This window comes from Zophobas morio, unplaced genomic scaffold (genome assembly GCF_036711695.1).
Source record: "Zophobas morio isolate AGI-343-1 ecotype UQ-CSIRO unplaced genomic scaffold, CSIRO_AGI_Zmor_V1 ptg000006l, whole genome shotgun sequence".
NCBI lineage: Eukaryota > Metazoa > Arthropoda > Insecta > Coleoptera > Tenebrionidae > Zophobas > Zophobas morio.
Window position 1 is genome coordinate 7,345,351 of NW_026972111.1, and position 12,838 is coordinate 7,358,188.

At 32.5% G+C, this 12,838-nt stretch overlaps 1 protein-coding gene across 2 annotated transcripts in view; it reads left to right on the forward strand.

Annotated features, from left to right (window-relative positions):
- Positions 1-3,060: 3,060 nt before the first annotated feature.
- The window catches only part of LOC135123475 (protein dimmed), a 182,229-nt gene continuing 172,451 nt past the window's right edge, over positions 3,061-12,838 (forward strand). For both annotated transcript variants that reach the window (XM_064048143.1, XM_064048147.1), the window contains exon 1: positions 3,061-3,137. The gene's annotated coding sequence lies outside the window, so the exon portion shown is untranslated. The remainder of the gene's footprint in view (positions 3,138-12,838) is intronic.

The following is a 12,838-nucleotide window of genomic DNA, read 5'->3' on the forward strand; positions in this document are numbered from 1 at the left end:
TATAATAATATTGATGGTCCTGGTTGTCAATTATATTTTATCAGCAACAAAAGTTCAGGGGTAGGTGCTAAACTTTCGGTAGAATCAGAAGCTCTATTTTTTTTAACCTCTCAGCAGAGAAAGAATCATTATTATCAGGGAACTTAAGCAAAAAATCGAATGGATTATCTTCACCAAATGCGTAGTCAGTTGTTTGTCGTTTGTTATTTAAAGAAGCTTCGGTATTAGTTTTCGAAGTATTCACAGCAGCTACGCCATTTTCAGCTATAGCGCCAAGGGCAGTCTTGAGCAAAATGACCAGAGAGTTTGCATTTAAAACATACATCATCAAAGTTAAGGAATATTCTATAGTTAGTGTTGTCAAGTTTAAGAACCATCGAGGCAGGAAGATCAAGAGATTCATTGGGTTGTACATGTATCTGCCGACGAAAACTCAAAACGTGGCTATAATCTTCTCGAAGAATGGCAGCTTTCATAAAAGACATATGTGACAATGTAGTAAAACCTAAAGTTTGAATAAGGTTCTCCAAAATGCTGTGGGGAATTGACATTAGAGACAATTATTCGCTTTGCTGGATTAATTAATCGACGGAGATTAACTTCAACATCATTAATTTTGTATAATATTATTATTATTATTATATAGATAATAATTATAACAATTATCACACAGTGGATTTTAGACTAAAAAAAGCCAAAATCGGCTCAAAAATACGCGATAAGAACGGAGGGCTTAGGCCCGAAATTGGCAAAATAAATTATTACGCAACGTCTGGTTTTCTTTGAAATCTACATTTATTTTATTATTTTGCATAATCAGCGATCCTAATCTTCGTTACAATTTGCATAAACAATTTGATGTTTTTCTAAATTTTCGGCAGAACAATTTTTCTTAGACATTTTTGTATCTATAGAAGGATCTCCCAACATTACACGATATTAGAGAAGAATATTTAAAATTAGAAATTTCAGTGGGTTTCATTTTTAAATCGTTTCGCTTTTGGTACCCAGTATTTTTTGTAAAGTATCTAGACGATTTTTAAGTGCCATTCTATCTACTGTCCCCTAGGTGTCTTCCAATTGTTTATACAATTGCTCTACTATATCCAGAGACTAATTAAAGAGTCAGCCCAATGGTTTCTAATCTAATTATATTTGTTTTTAATATGGTAAAATGGGTTTCTAACTGTTCTAACCCTATCAATCACATACAAAACTATAATATACTTCCCTATAAAATAACAAAATATATAACCTTAAATTTCTATGCAATATACAATACTTACGTCATCGCAAACTTGGGACAAGTAGTTCTTTCTTAAAGGTGACTCCTCAGGAATAATTGTTACGAAATAAACCCATACACCGCCCCGGTTCGACGCCCATGGGTTTTCTAGTTTCTGAGGCGATGATAGCGAACGCCACTCATCATCGGTGACGGCGGCTGAGTGGCGTTCGCTAAAGAAATGCCTAGGAGCAGAAGTCGCGATGGGTATTCCAGAAAGACCTCGATCACGAAACCTCTAGAAGGAGAGTATAGGTTTCGTAAAGAGACACAGTCGACTCAAGTTGCGCCAGAATTATTTTGTACATAATCGCTGCGTAATAAGCGCAATGTTTTGTTGTTCAGTTTCTTCAACGGCATTTTTGCCGCAACATATCCACTGCGTTAATTCACAGTAATTTTTTTTTATGGTTGTCACTATGAAATGAGGACATTAAAGTTTGCCTGATATCTTTGGTTAGATTTGTTTTGTGCATGTCAGTATCTTCATATTGAAAATCGTGGCATTTCTTTTGGCATGGAATCTATAATAACACATTTTATTTATTCATTTATTTTTCAAAAATTATTATGCAAATTGTTGGAATTAACATCACAACTAGTTTCCCATTTGAATTATGCAACATTAATAATTTGTATTTACAATTTTCCCACAGGCTTTACAGAACAATTAGCCGTTTTCTATTTGAAAAACGTCATTCCCTTAACTTGCCCTTTAAAGACGATTTGACTTGACACATAATACTAGACAATAAATAGTTTTTAAAATACTTTTGAACTTCACTTTACGAAAACCCAACAGGAACTAATTGATAGAGGAAGAAAACTCGAAAAAAACGTTGTAGGAGGGCTTGGTGTAGTTAACACATCAAAGCTTTTCCTTGAAAGGCAAGAGACAACTTGTATCGAGGTTTGTAAATGGGTGTTTTAATTATTTTAGAACTTAGCTACTTAGCTCTGCAATAAAATTGATTCTTTAATACTTTACGCAGAAAAATAAATTTGGGTTATTGAACTGTCGCCATTTTGCTAATGAATTCCCCCTACCCTTTTCCCAAAACCCTGCTGTATTATCTTTCTTGACAGTATCGGAAATTTTAAATGTGACCTTCGCAAGAAACATATGCATAGAGAATGCAGATTTTAGAACAAAATAGGCAAAAAAAGTAAAATAAGTTGAAAATGCCAAAAAGGCACTCAAATTCAAAAATAGGAAATTAGGCAAAAACAAGTAGGGTTTAAATAAAAGGATTTTCTGAGATATACATTTATATACAACTTTCATGCATTTGCCTGAAATGATAATAACATTTTAGTTTTGTGACGTTTGTCAGTGTTTTGTTCACTCATCCGACCAACCCGTCCGCGTATTCCCCCTTTAACCTCAACCTCACGCCTCCCTCGAACGACTCTTTAATCCAATAAACAAAAACCATCACACAAAAGCACACCGTGACCCCGCCGCCGTCCCCGTCCACACACGAAAAACAACCCCCATTCATTAAGTCATCGCGCCGCCAACCCCCAAACCCCGTACCGCAACATCCCGAGCGAAATCTGTTGACATTCCAAGTTCGCCGCCCACAGCCACGGGCCGTACCCTCGAAAATCCCCATTTCTTCAAATATCAATACGCCGCCACCGGCCCAACGTGGGGCTCAGGTCTCAACGTGGGCGCTAAAGCTCCCATACCACGTGCAAGCCGTGACGTCCGCATGGACGTGGGAGGACGCTTGCGCGTGCCGCTCGTTTGTTTTACGAGCGCGACTAAACTATCATTCAGTGTTTTGACGAACGCGTGTGTGAGTGCGTACAGAGTGACATTTCTTCTGACAGATACACACGTGATAACGTAAGTCTTTGAACTAGGGTAGGGGTTTCCCCAAAAACGGGGTTGCTGCGGGGAAAATTCGGTGCCGCGGTGGCCGACGTGGTTGATAAAGGGTGCGCAAAATAAGGGTTGTGCGGAGGGGTCGTCAGTTTTTGGGTTGTGCGGCAGAAGGGTTGGGGAATGTTTTGGGTGAGTGTTGAGGTTCGAGAACGAGTGGATGGGTTTAGACGAAACGTGGCAAGGATGTGGCTTGCACGAGCTGTGTGCAATGAAACGAAAAATTTATATATGAGGTGATTCGACGTAAATGGGAATTGTTGTTGTTGGGATTGGGATTATGGCTTAAGGGGGTGTTTTACAAGCGAAGATTAATTTTTAGCTCACTGACGAAGCGACGAAGTTGTAGTTGTTTCGAAAAGATTAAGACTTAGAGCCTTCTGAGAACACATTTTTTGCTTGTTAGATTTTCTAAGTATTACTTATGTTTTGATTAATAAATAGCTGGTAATATTGTGTTCAGGAAGATGTTTACCGAGTGTTGTCGAAGCAGTCTTTTATTAAAATGCAAATTACCATTCATATTGTGTTTGTGTTTGGAATTATCAAGTAATTACTTCTTGATTTTTATTTTTCGCTGAAGCTTACAATACAGAGTTCGTAGTACCAGGTTTCAGAACAAAAATTACAAATGATCGCAATTATTTCACCTCATCTTCGAATGGGACTGCAGAAGTAACCGACAATTTTATATGTACCTATTTCTTATCTATGATGACTTGATAAATGTTATTACAGACATAAATACCAGCAGTAACTATACAAACAAAATATAATCCATATTTGAAAATCACTTATTGTCATTTTGAAACCGACAATGACAACCACTGAGGTGTGTCGTGGCCTACTAGGATCCCGAAAATTTTCGATCCCACGGTGTTACCAACACTGATTCCTAGATAATGAAAAATAGGTCTCCCGTTTCCGTCTGTCTGGACTGGACTGATTGTTTTCTCATGTAGAGTACCTATATTGTAAAACAAAATAAAAATTGAAAAATTTCACAATGAAAAAAAGAAAAACTACAAAATCAGAACACTGAAAAACCGAAAAATTACTAATTTAAAAATTAAAATGCGTATACAGGGTGGCTTAAAAATTAATCTATGAAGCAATATGTTAATGACAGTCGTTTTCTGTCAGATCGGGACTTTTACTGCTGTTGGGGTGAACGACAGGAGTTTTTGTTTTTATTTGTGTTTTGGCGATGCGAAATTTTTAAATCAATGTTGACGTTGGCCATAATTGGAGCCGGTTAGGGGGATTGTTTTCGTTCGAATGTTGCTCAAGGACTGGTTTTTCACTAGATAATTAATTTTAGCTCAAGTTATAAAGTTTCAGGAAGACTGGATTGTTTCGTTTAAATTAAATTCAGTGTAATACAGACTTAGAGTGTTCTTCGCTACTTTGGCTTTTGAGTATTAGTTTTGATAATGATGGTTTATAATGTGCAATTATGACTGACGAGGTGTTTGTGAAGAAGTTTAGATTTGCATGTATTGTTAAAGCAGTGTTGTTAAAATGTAAATTAAGTTCATGTTTATGTTTTGTTTGTGCTTAGAATTAGCAAGTAATATTATTTTTTGTGGTTGATGTTTGAGAAAGTGTATTTTTTAACAGTTGAAATTGCAAATAAAGTATATGATTTAAAAACATGAAAACAGACTAATCTAGAAATGTCAAGCGACTGTCACTGAACATCGGGTTTCACTTCAGGCTTATCGTATAAAGTTTGTCTGAATTATTCTACCCACTGCAACCATTTTTTCATTTTTGACGAAGGTGATGTTGATTTTTAATGTTTCTTGAAAGTCATAGATAGAATTAACGTTACTTTTGAACCATTTGTTATAATGGAAATAGTTTTTCGGAATTACCTGATTCAAAATCATTGGGTAATTTTCCATGTGTTTATTTAAAAATATAGTTTTCCAAGCAAAGTTAAAACGCTGGTTGAGCTGTGAAAGAAAATAAGCGAAACGTTGCACCAGATGTGTTTTATAATGTTTTTAATAATATTTATGTTTGCAATAACAGACCACCATTTTCAACATTTGCTGCAGCTTTTGCTTGTAGCAATATAAATAATCCTTTTTGTCGTTTATCTTGGTAATATATTATTGTGTGTGGATTTTCTTTCGGAATAATAATAATAATAATAATAATAAATAAGTAAAAGAATGATTACAAATATAAAAGTGGTCTTCTATGTACCAGATCAGTGCAAAAAAATGCAACTATTTTTATTATTCAACGCGATACAGTTTCAGATTAAAATTTTTTTAAAATGCCAAAAATTTTCCTATTTCCTATTTTCGATTTTGGAAGAAGACTCAAAATAAAAAAAAACTCGCAGATATCTCGACGAGCTGAATCTTAAAAGAAAGTGAGTTGATGATCCCGGATCAAAATTTTTCGGAAGATTGAGTTTGAAATTCATTTTTTTTAATCTTCAAAATTGTCTATTTCATATTGGCAATTCTGGAAAAATGGTAGGAATTATCGAAGAAATGACGTCAAAAATAAATTCTTGAAGTCGTAACTTATATAAAAATCTAGTTGGATAATTTTCGAGGGTGGCAAAAAAAACGGTCGAAATTTTCATTAAGGGAGAAAATTAGAGATTTTAAAACTTGCCTAAAAATTCCCAAAAAATTCTGGGAGATAAACCTGAGAGTTTAAAAAGTTTGGATTGAAAATCAAGTTTTTTTTATTAGGGACTTCGAAAAAATAGAAATGAAAGCGAAAATACATTCTAGAGATTTTTGAGTAATTTTCATACATGGTCGACAAGACTTCGAAAAATTTATAATTTATAGTCTAAGTCCGTGAAATGGGACTCAATCCAAAATGTTTTTATTTTTTGGACCAACGGTTGCTGTGTTTTCGGAGTAGTAATAATAGTTTTTGGGAGCTTTAACTAAAAAATGTTTGTAAAATGTACATAAAGAAGTTTTTGTTATGATTTGTCCACAAAAACTGAATTTTAGGTCGTTGTAAAAAATATAATTAAGTATTTCTTTATGTCAAAAAATTTGCCATATTTCATATTGGCAATTCTGGAAAAATGGTAGAATTTTCTTAGAAATGAAGCCGAAAATACATTTTAGACATTGTACACAAAAATCTCTTTAGGTAATTTTCGAAGATAGGTTAAATAAGTTCGAAAACATGATAACCTCAAAACTAGGCTTTTAGAAAAATTGCCTAAAAGTTCTTCGACATAAATATGGTTGTGCTGATTCGAAAAACGTAGCGTGTGTATAGTTCCAGAGCAAGATTTCGAAATATTCGGTCCGGAAATATTTTTTTTTATCCAAAAATTGTCAAATTTCATATTAGCGATCCTGAAAAAATGTTCGTTTCGGTAATTGTCAAAAGTGGTTGAAAAAAGACCGAAAATTTTATAAAGAGGATTTTTTAACAACTGGAACTACTAGAAAAGGTTCCTAAAAATCCAAAAAACATTCTCGATGTAGATCTCGACGTGCTGATTCCAAAAATAGAGCATGATTAAACTTTTCGAGCAAGATTTTCGAAATAGTCGATTGGGAAATACATTTTTCTTTAAGTTTTAAAAATTGACAGATTATTAGTGATTTTGAAAAAATGGTAGGCAATATCTAAGAAATGAAACCAAAAAGAAATTCAACATGTTATCTAGAGAAAAATGTTTCTCTAATTTTCAAAACTGTTACTGCTCGGGAAAGGTCAAAAGAAATTATTAATAAATCATAAAAATGGCCATATTTCATATTAGCAATTATGGAAAAATTGTAGGAATTTTGGGAGAAATTAATCGGGAGATAAAATTTGAAGACTGTAATCTACAGGAAAATGTCTTTAGGTATTTTAAGAAAATCCATGAAATATTCTTGAAATTCTTGTATACAGTAGCGGTCATTTCTACGGAACAACTCGATAAAAAGTCAAGTTGGTAGCCCTGTCATCTAGTACTTTACGCCGAACGCGGTTTGTAGCGGTAGTTGATATGGCAATCGAAACTAGCACAACACGAATGTTTCGGTTGCTCTCAGCTATGCCGCACTGTATCCCGTGCAGACTGCATGTTCTGTTCATCTGTTTATTAAAATAAAATATCTACATTGACAATAAGGCCATCTAACCTGTCAAATTTTTGACACATATGTTTTCCCCCAGAAACCCGTCAAGGTCACTTACACCAAACAAATTTTGAAAATTTACGCTAGGGAGTGGTTCTATAGAAAAGATCGCGACTTTAGATAGTATGTTTATGGTCTCGGAGCAAGATTTCAAAAAAAAATTTCTTTTTGAAAAATGGAACCAAGTACTTGGAAAGTTGCCTAAAAATGCATAAAAAATTCCTGGGTGTAGATCTCGACGTATTGAAAATTGAAAATAAATTCTAATATCTAGATTTCTTTCTCCAATTTTTGAAGCTGCCTGGGAAAATTTTATATTTGAAAAATTGAGCTTTTCGGTTAGTTGCATTAAAATACACAAAAAATTTTGGGATATATGAACTGAATCTAAAAACATAGCGTGGATCAAGATTTTTCAAAATATTTGGTCTGAAAATATTTTTTTTTCAAATGGTGAAAATTCCGTATATCATATATGCGATTACTAAAAAATGTTACGAATTTTCTAAGAAATGAATCCGGAAATAACATTTACTGATCGTCATCTACAAAAAATCCTCTTGGATAATTTTAAAATGTTCTAGAAAAAGATCCAAAATTTCATAAAGGGGGAATTTTGAAAAATTGGTCTACTGAAAAAGTTACTTATAAATTCACAAAAAAATCCTTGATACACATCTCGACGTGCTGATTCAAAAAATACACCGTGTGTATAGTGCTGGCGCCTGATTTTCGAAAAATTCGGTGCGAAAATCTATTCTTTTTAAATCCTAAAAATTGCCAAAATTCATATTAGCGATTTAGGAAAAATGAAAGAAACTTTCTAAGAAATGAATCCGAAAATAAAATCTTGAAATCGTAATCTACAAAAGTCTCATGAGGCAATTGTCGAAAAAATTTCGTAAAGGGAAAATCTTGAAAAATGGGCCTATCAGAAAAAATTCTTGGGCGTATACTTCGACATGCTGATTCCAAAAATAGAGCATGTTTACAGTCTCCGGAGTGTTTCGAAATATTTTTTTATAAGTATGTTATTAGCGTCTGGAAAAATGCAAGGCATTTTCGAACAAAAAATTTTTTTCTCTAAAAGGTCAAAAATTTCGTATTTGAAAAATTGAGATCGTTTTCTACAAAAAAATCCCCTTCCAAAGAGGTTGAAAATCTCTTAACCGGGAAATTTTGAAAAATGGAGTTACTGGATATGTTCCCTACAAATTCACAGAAAAATCCTGGGTATAGATCTAGACGTGCTGATTCAAAAAATATACTGTATAGTCCTGACACAAGATTTTCGAAAAATTCGGTTGGAAAATATTTTTTTTAATCCTAAAAATTGCCAAATTTCGATTCTGGAAAAATTAAAAAAATTTCTAAGAAATAGTTGAAAAAAGATCGAAAATGTCATTTCGAAAAATGGGACTACTAGAAAAGGTGTCTAAAAATCCCTAAAAAAATTCTGGGTGTAGATCTCGACGTACTGATTCCAAAAATCAGCGTATTTGCATTCTTGAAGAAAAATTTTCAAAATAAGTTATTTGAAAGTCAAATTCTTAAAAAATTCTTCAGAAATGGTAGAAATAAATTCTATAAGTCGTAATCTACAGAAAAATCTACTGTGTGGCGCGAGATTTTCGAAAAATTCGGTTTCAAAATATTTTTTTTTTAAATAGTAAAGATTGTCATATTTCATACTGGCGATTCTAGAAAAATAGTAGGAATTTTCAAAAAATGAAGCCTAATTTTTTAAGGTGGTCGAAAACCTCATAACTACAAAATTGAGTTTTTTTTTTGGAAAAATTGACCAAAAATCCGCAAAAAAATCTGGGATACAGATTTCCATATGCTGATTCTAACAATGTAGCGTATTTACGGTTGCAGAGAAAAAAAATCTGTTTTTCAAATTCCGAAAATGGCCGTATTTGAAAATACATTCTGGAAGTCGTATTCTACAGGAAAATATTTTTAGGTAATTTTCTAAGGTCTTGGAACTGTACTTATAAAATATTTTTCGTTTTTGTCTTTCCAAAATGTACAGTATGTCCCCGGATTGCGTTCACAAGAGGAAAAAAAAAAAATTTTCTATTTATTTCTATAAATTATAATAATTCATTTTTTTTTAAATTGAAACAACCTGAAAATTTTGTATTTAAAGATGAATACCCCCCCCCCTACAATTTTTATAGACATTTTGCGGATTATTTACTTTTTAAATAATAATTAAAAAAAAAATTAGCGAACATTCTAAAAATCAAGTGTTTACAATATTTCAAAATCTGATATAACCCGAATATTTTGGTCTGCTAGGAGGGTTTAGCATAATTGTTACTGTGACCGACTTTTTCATTTTGTAAGTAAATATTTAAGCGTCTTAAATCTGTGTATATGATCTTGAAATAAATAATAATCCGGGCGTCCCCGGAGGCGTGACATATACAGCACAATTAAATACCAACTTATAAATCAACATTATTTATTTCCTGGCTCCACAGTAAACCAAATTTCTACTCTGCAACTGTAAAATTTAAATAAATGGTTAAGTAAAAATCAACAATCAAAACACGGCTAGCGCTTTAATTAAAAACCCGAAATTATCACCCAAAACTTCGAAAAATTTGATTTTCGTAATTTACGAGTACGAATGTGCGAATGTTTCCAAATCATTAACCTCGAATGTGTTATGCCTTATTTATGGAAATCCAGTTGATGTAATAACACTCATTTCAGCATTGGTTGCATAATCAGTCGGCATGATATAATCCGATTATACAGAATGTCTTAATTACTCTGGATTCAGTTAGTCGATTATCTTACGGGGAAAATAAATACTGAGGTAGATTAATTTTGCAATTTTAACGGCGGCTTTAGTTTCTGGGACATCCGGTAAAGATCTAGGCAACGCTATGGTTAATCCGAGATTAAACGTTTTATTTTGTGTGTGTAGACTAATCAAGTAATCATTACCGTGAAGCGAATGTTCCATAAACACGAAAAACCGAAGAACAAAGTCTTGCATTTTTTGTGAGTATATTATATTTCGTTTCAAAAAATAAACAGATATCACTATCACATCGATATTATTATATAAACCGCAAAATAATAATATATCTGGGACGTGGTAAAGTGGAAGAATCTAGTCTGATTTCCAACCACAAGTGACACACAAATGAAGATACCTGTAAAAAGTGGTTATTTTTAGGTGCACTCGAATGATTAGCGACACAGTTACAATGTTACAAAATGTTAATTCGTTATCAGAGCAATAGTAGCGATGGTGGATTAATAACTGCAATTCAGATCGGCTTTCTTATCTTACACTCGACTAACGATAAAATAAATTGGGTTCAAAACACGAATTTGTCGTGCGAAGTTTCAATAGCCGTGTGCATAAGGGCTTCTTATCAGGCTTCGCAACACTGATAAACCAGACGAAGAGAAAACCGATAATAATAAATTTTTTGAAATTAGAAATTTCAGGTCGTGCCACCCGGTCTCGGATTTTGTTGCTATGCAACCTACCCAGAATACATTGAGCAACGTGTCAAACTCTAAAGATCACGTTTTTTTCGTTAATTTGTGTAAATCCGGCTCTGCACGTTATTCTTTTTACTTCCTGAGCGTAAGCGACGTTTCATGACTCCTTAGAATACGAAAAAATAGGTCTCCCGTTTCCGTCTGTCTGTCTGTCTGTATGTCCATCTGTCGTCTGACTAATCTTCGAAACTATTGGACCGATTGTTCTCAAATTTTATGTGTATTAGAAATATCATGTAGATAGTAAAATGCTAACCAAAATTTGGATAAACATCTCCACAATCAATGGGATGACGTATTCCCCAAAATTTATATTAGTAAATATTGTTTCAATTTTATAAGATAAGATAATCCTTTCATATGTGGTTTATGAATACATGTTTAGTTTTAACCTTAGACATCCAGATTTTTGGGAATAAATTCAAAATTTGTATAACATTTTTCAAATTTACCTTTGGTAAATCGTTAATCAAAATTTATTCGTTGACCACTTTCCAAAAAATTGATGACTTCATCTCAACCTTTTGCCAAATAAATGAGGCAGTTTTTGCATTGGTTAAATCAAGAACGACTCACACAATTTTCAGAAAATTTGTGAATACAGTACTGTTATTATTAGTACTACACTGCATTTATCCAAATTGATATACGTGTCTTTCCAAATGTTGATGACGTCATCACAAAATTTTTGAACAAAAATTCATTTGAAAAAATTATAAAAAATAAAACCCTCAAAATCAAATCTTTTTCGAAAAATGTGTTTTTATTTACCCTTTACGGTTTTTCAAGTTCAATTTTCTCAATTTCTCAATTTCTCGACTTTCAATTCTTTCAGTTTTTTGTTTAAGTCTTCGAAGTGCAATTTTGCAGTTTTGCAATTTTTTTGATGTGCAGTTTTTCAGTTTTGCAATTTTTCGATATTACAATTCTTCATTTTTCGATTTTTCAGTTTCTCATTTTTTAATTTTTCAAATTTTCGGTTCCTAAATTTTCTTGTTTGTTATTTTATAATTTCCCCGTTTTTAAATTTTGTTTATTTTTTTTTATTTTCAATATTTGATTTGTCAATTCCTGGATTATCCAGTTGTAAAAGTTTTGTATTTTGCAATCTTTGAATTCTTTAATTTTTAATATTCAGATTTAACACTATTTCGTGTCTTCGATTTTCAAATTTCTCTATTTATAATTTTTCGTTTTTTCAATTTTTCGTTTCTACATTTATTCCAGTTCTTGATGTCCAATTTTTAGGTTTTTCAAAGTACACATACATACATACATAGGACTTTATTCATGTTAAAATAATACATGATTAGGCGGAGTCTAGCCATAGGCTATTCCACTCAACCTTACAAAATAAATATTCAATGCAAAAACAATAAAATAATAAAATTAACTTAGAGATGCAATAGTTATGAAGAAAATAATAATATAAATATGTATATAATAACCACAACAAAAATATATAATTCACACAATAATTTAACAGTAAATATTAAATATTAAGAATTTAGATACAGGATATATATCTACAAATATGGGCGTCCCAGATAGCTAAATTTATGACGATTCCGAGTGCAACAGAATGTTTTTTATTTTTTTCCGAAAGCTGTTCACAGAAGTACAGTACAGCAATTCAGAATTAAACTTATTATAAGACTTAATAATGTTAAATGACAATGATTTACAAAAAATAGAGGTAAAAAATCTTGGCATTGACAACTGCTGAAGGTTCCTTAGTGGTATATTAGTATCTAAAATACTTTGTCTTGAGCGAAACTTCCTACGCAAGTACGGAGGTGATGGAGTTTTAAACAATCGATATACAAAAACTGCTAAATGATATTGAAATACTACGTCCAGCTTCATCCACCCAAGTTCACGAATTTTGGCTGACACATGGTCATATTTCCTCAACCCAAAAATAAAGCGGCAGCAGTTATTTTGAATTTTTTGAAGACGATTTTTGTCAACAAAATCAAGAAATGGATAGTATATTATAAAACAGTAGTT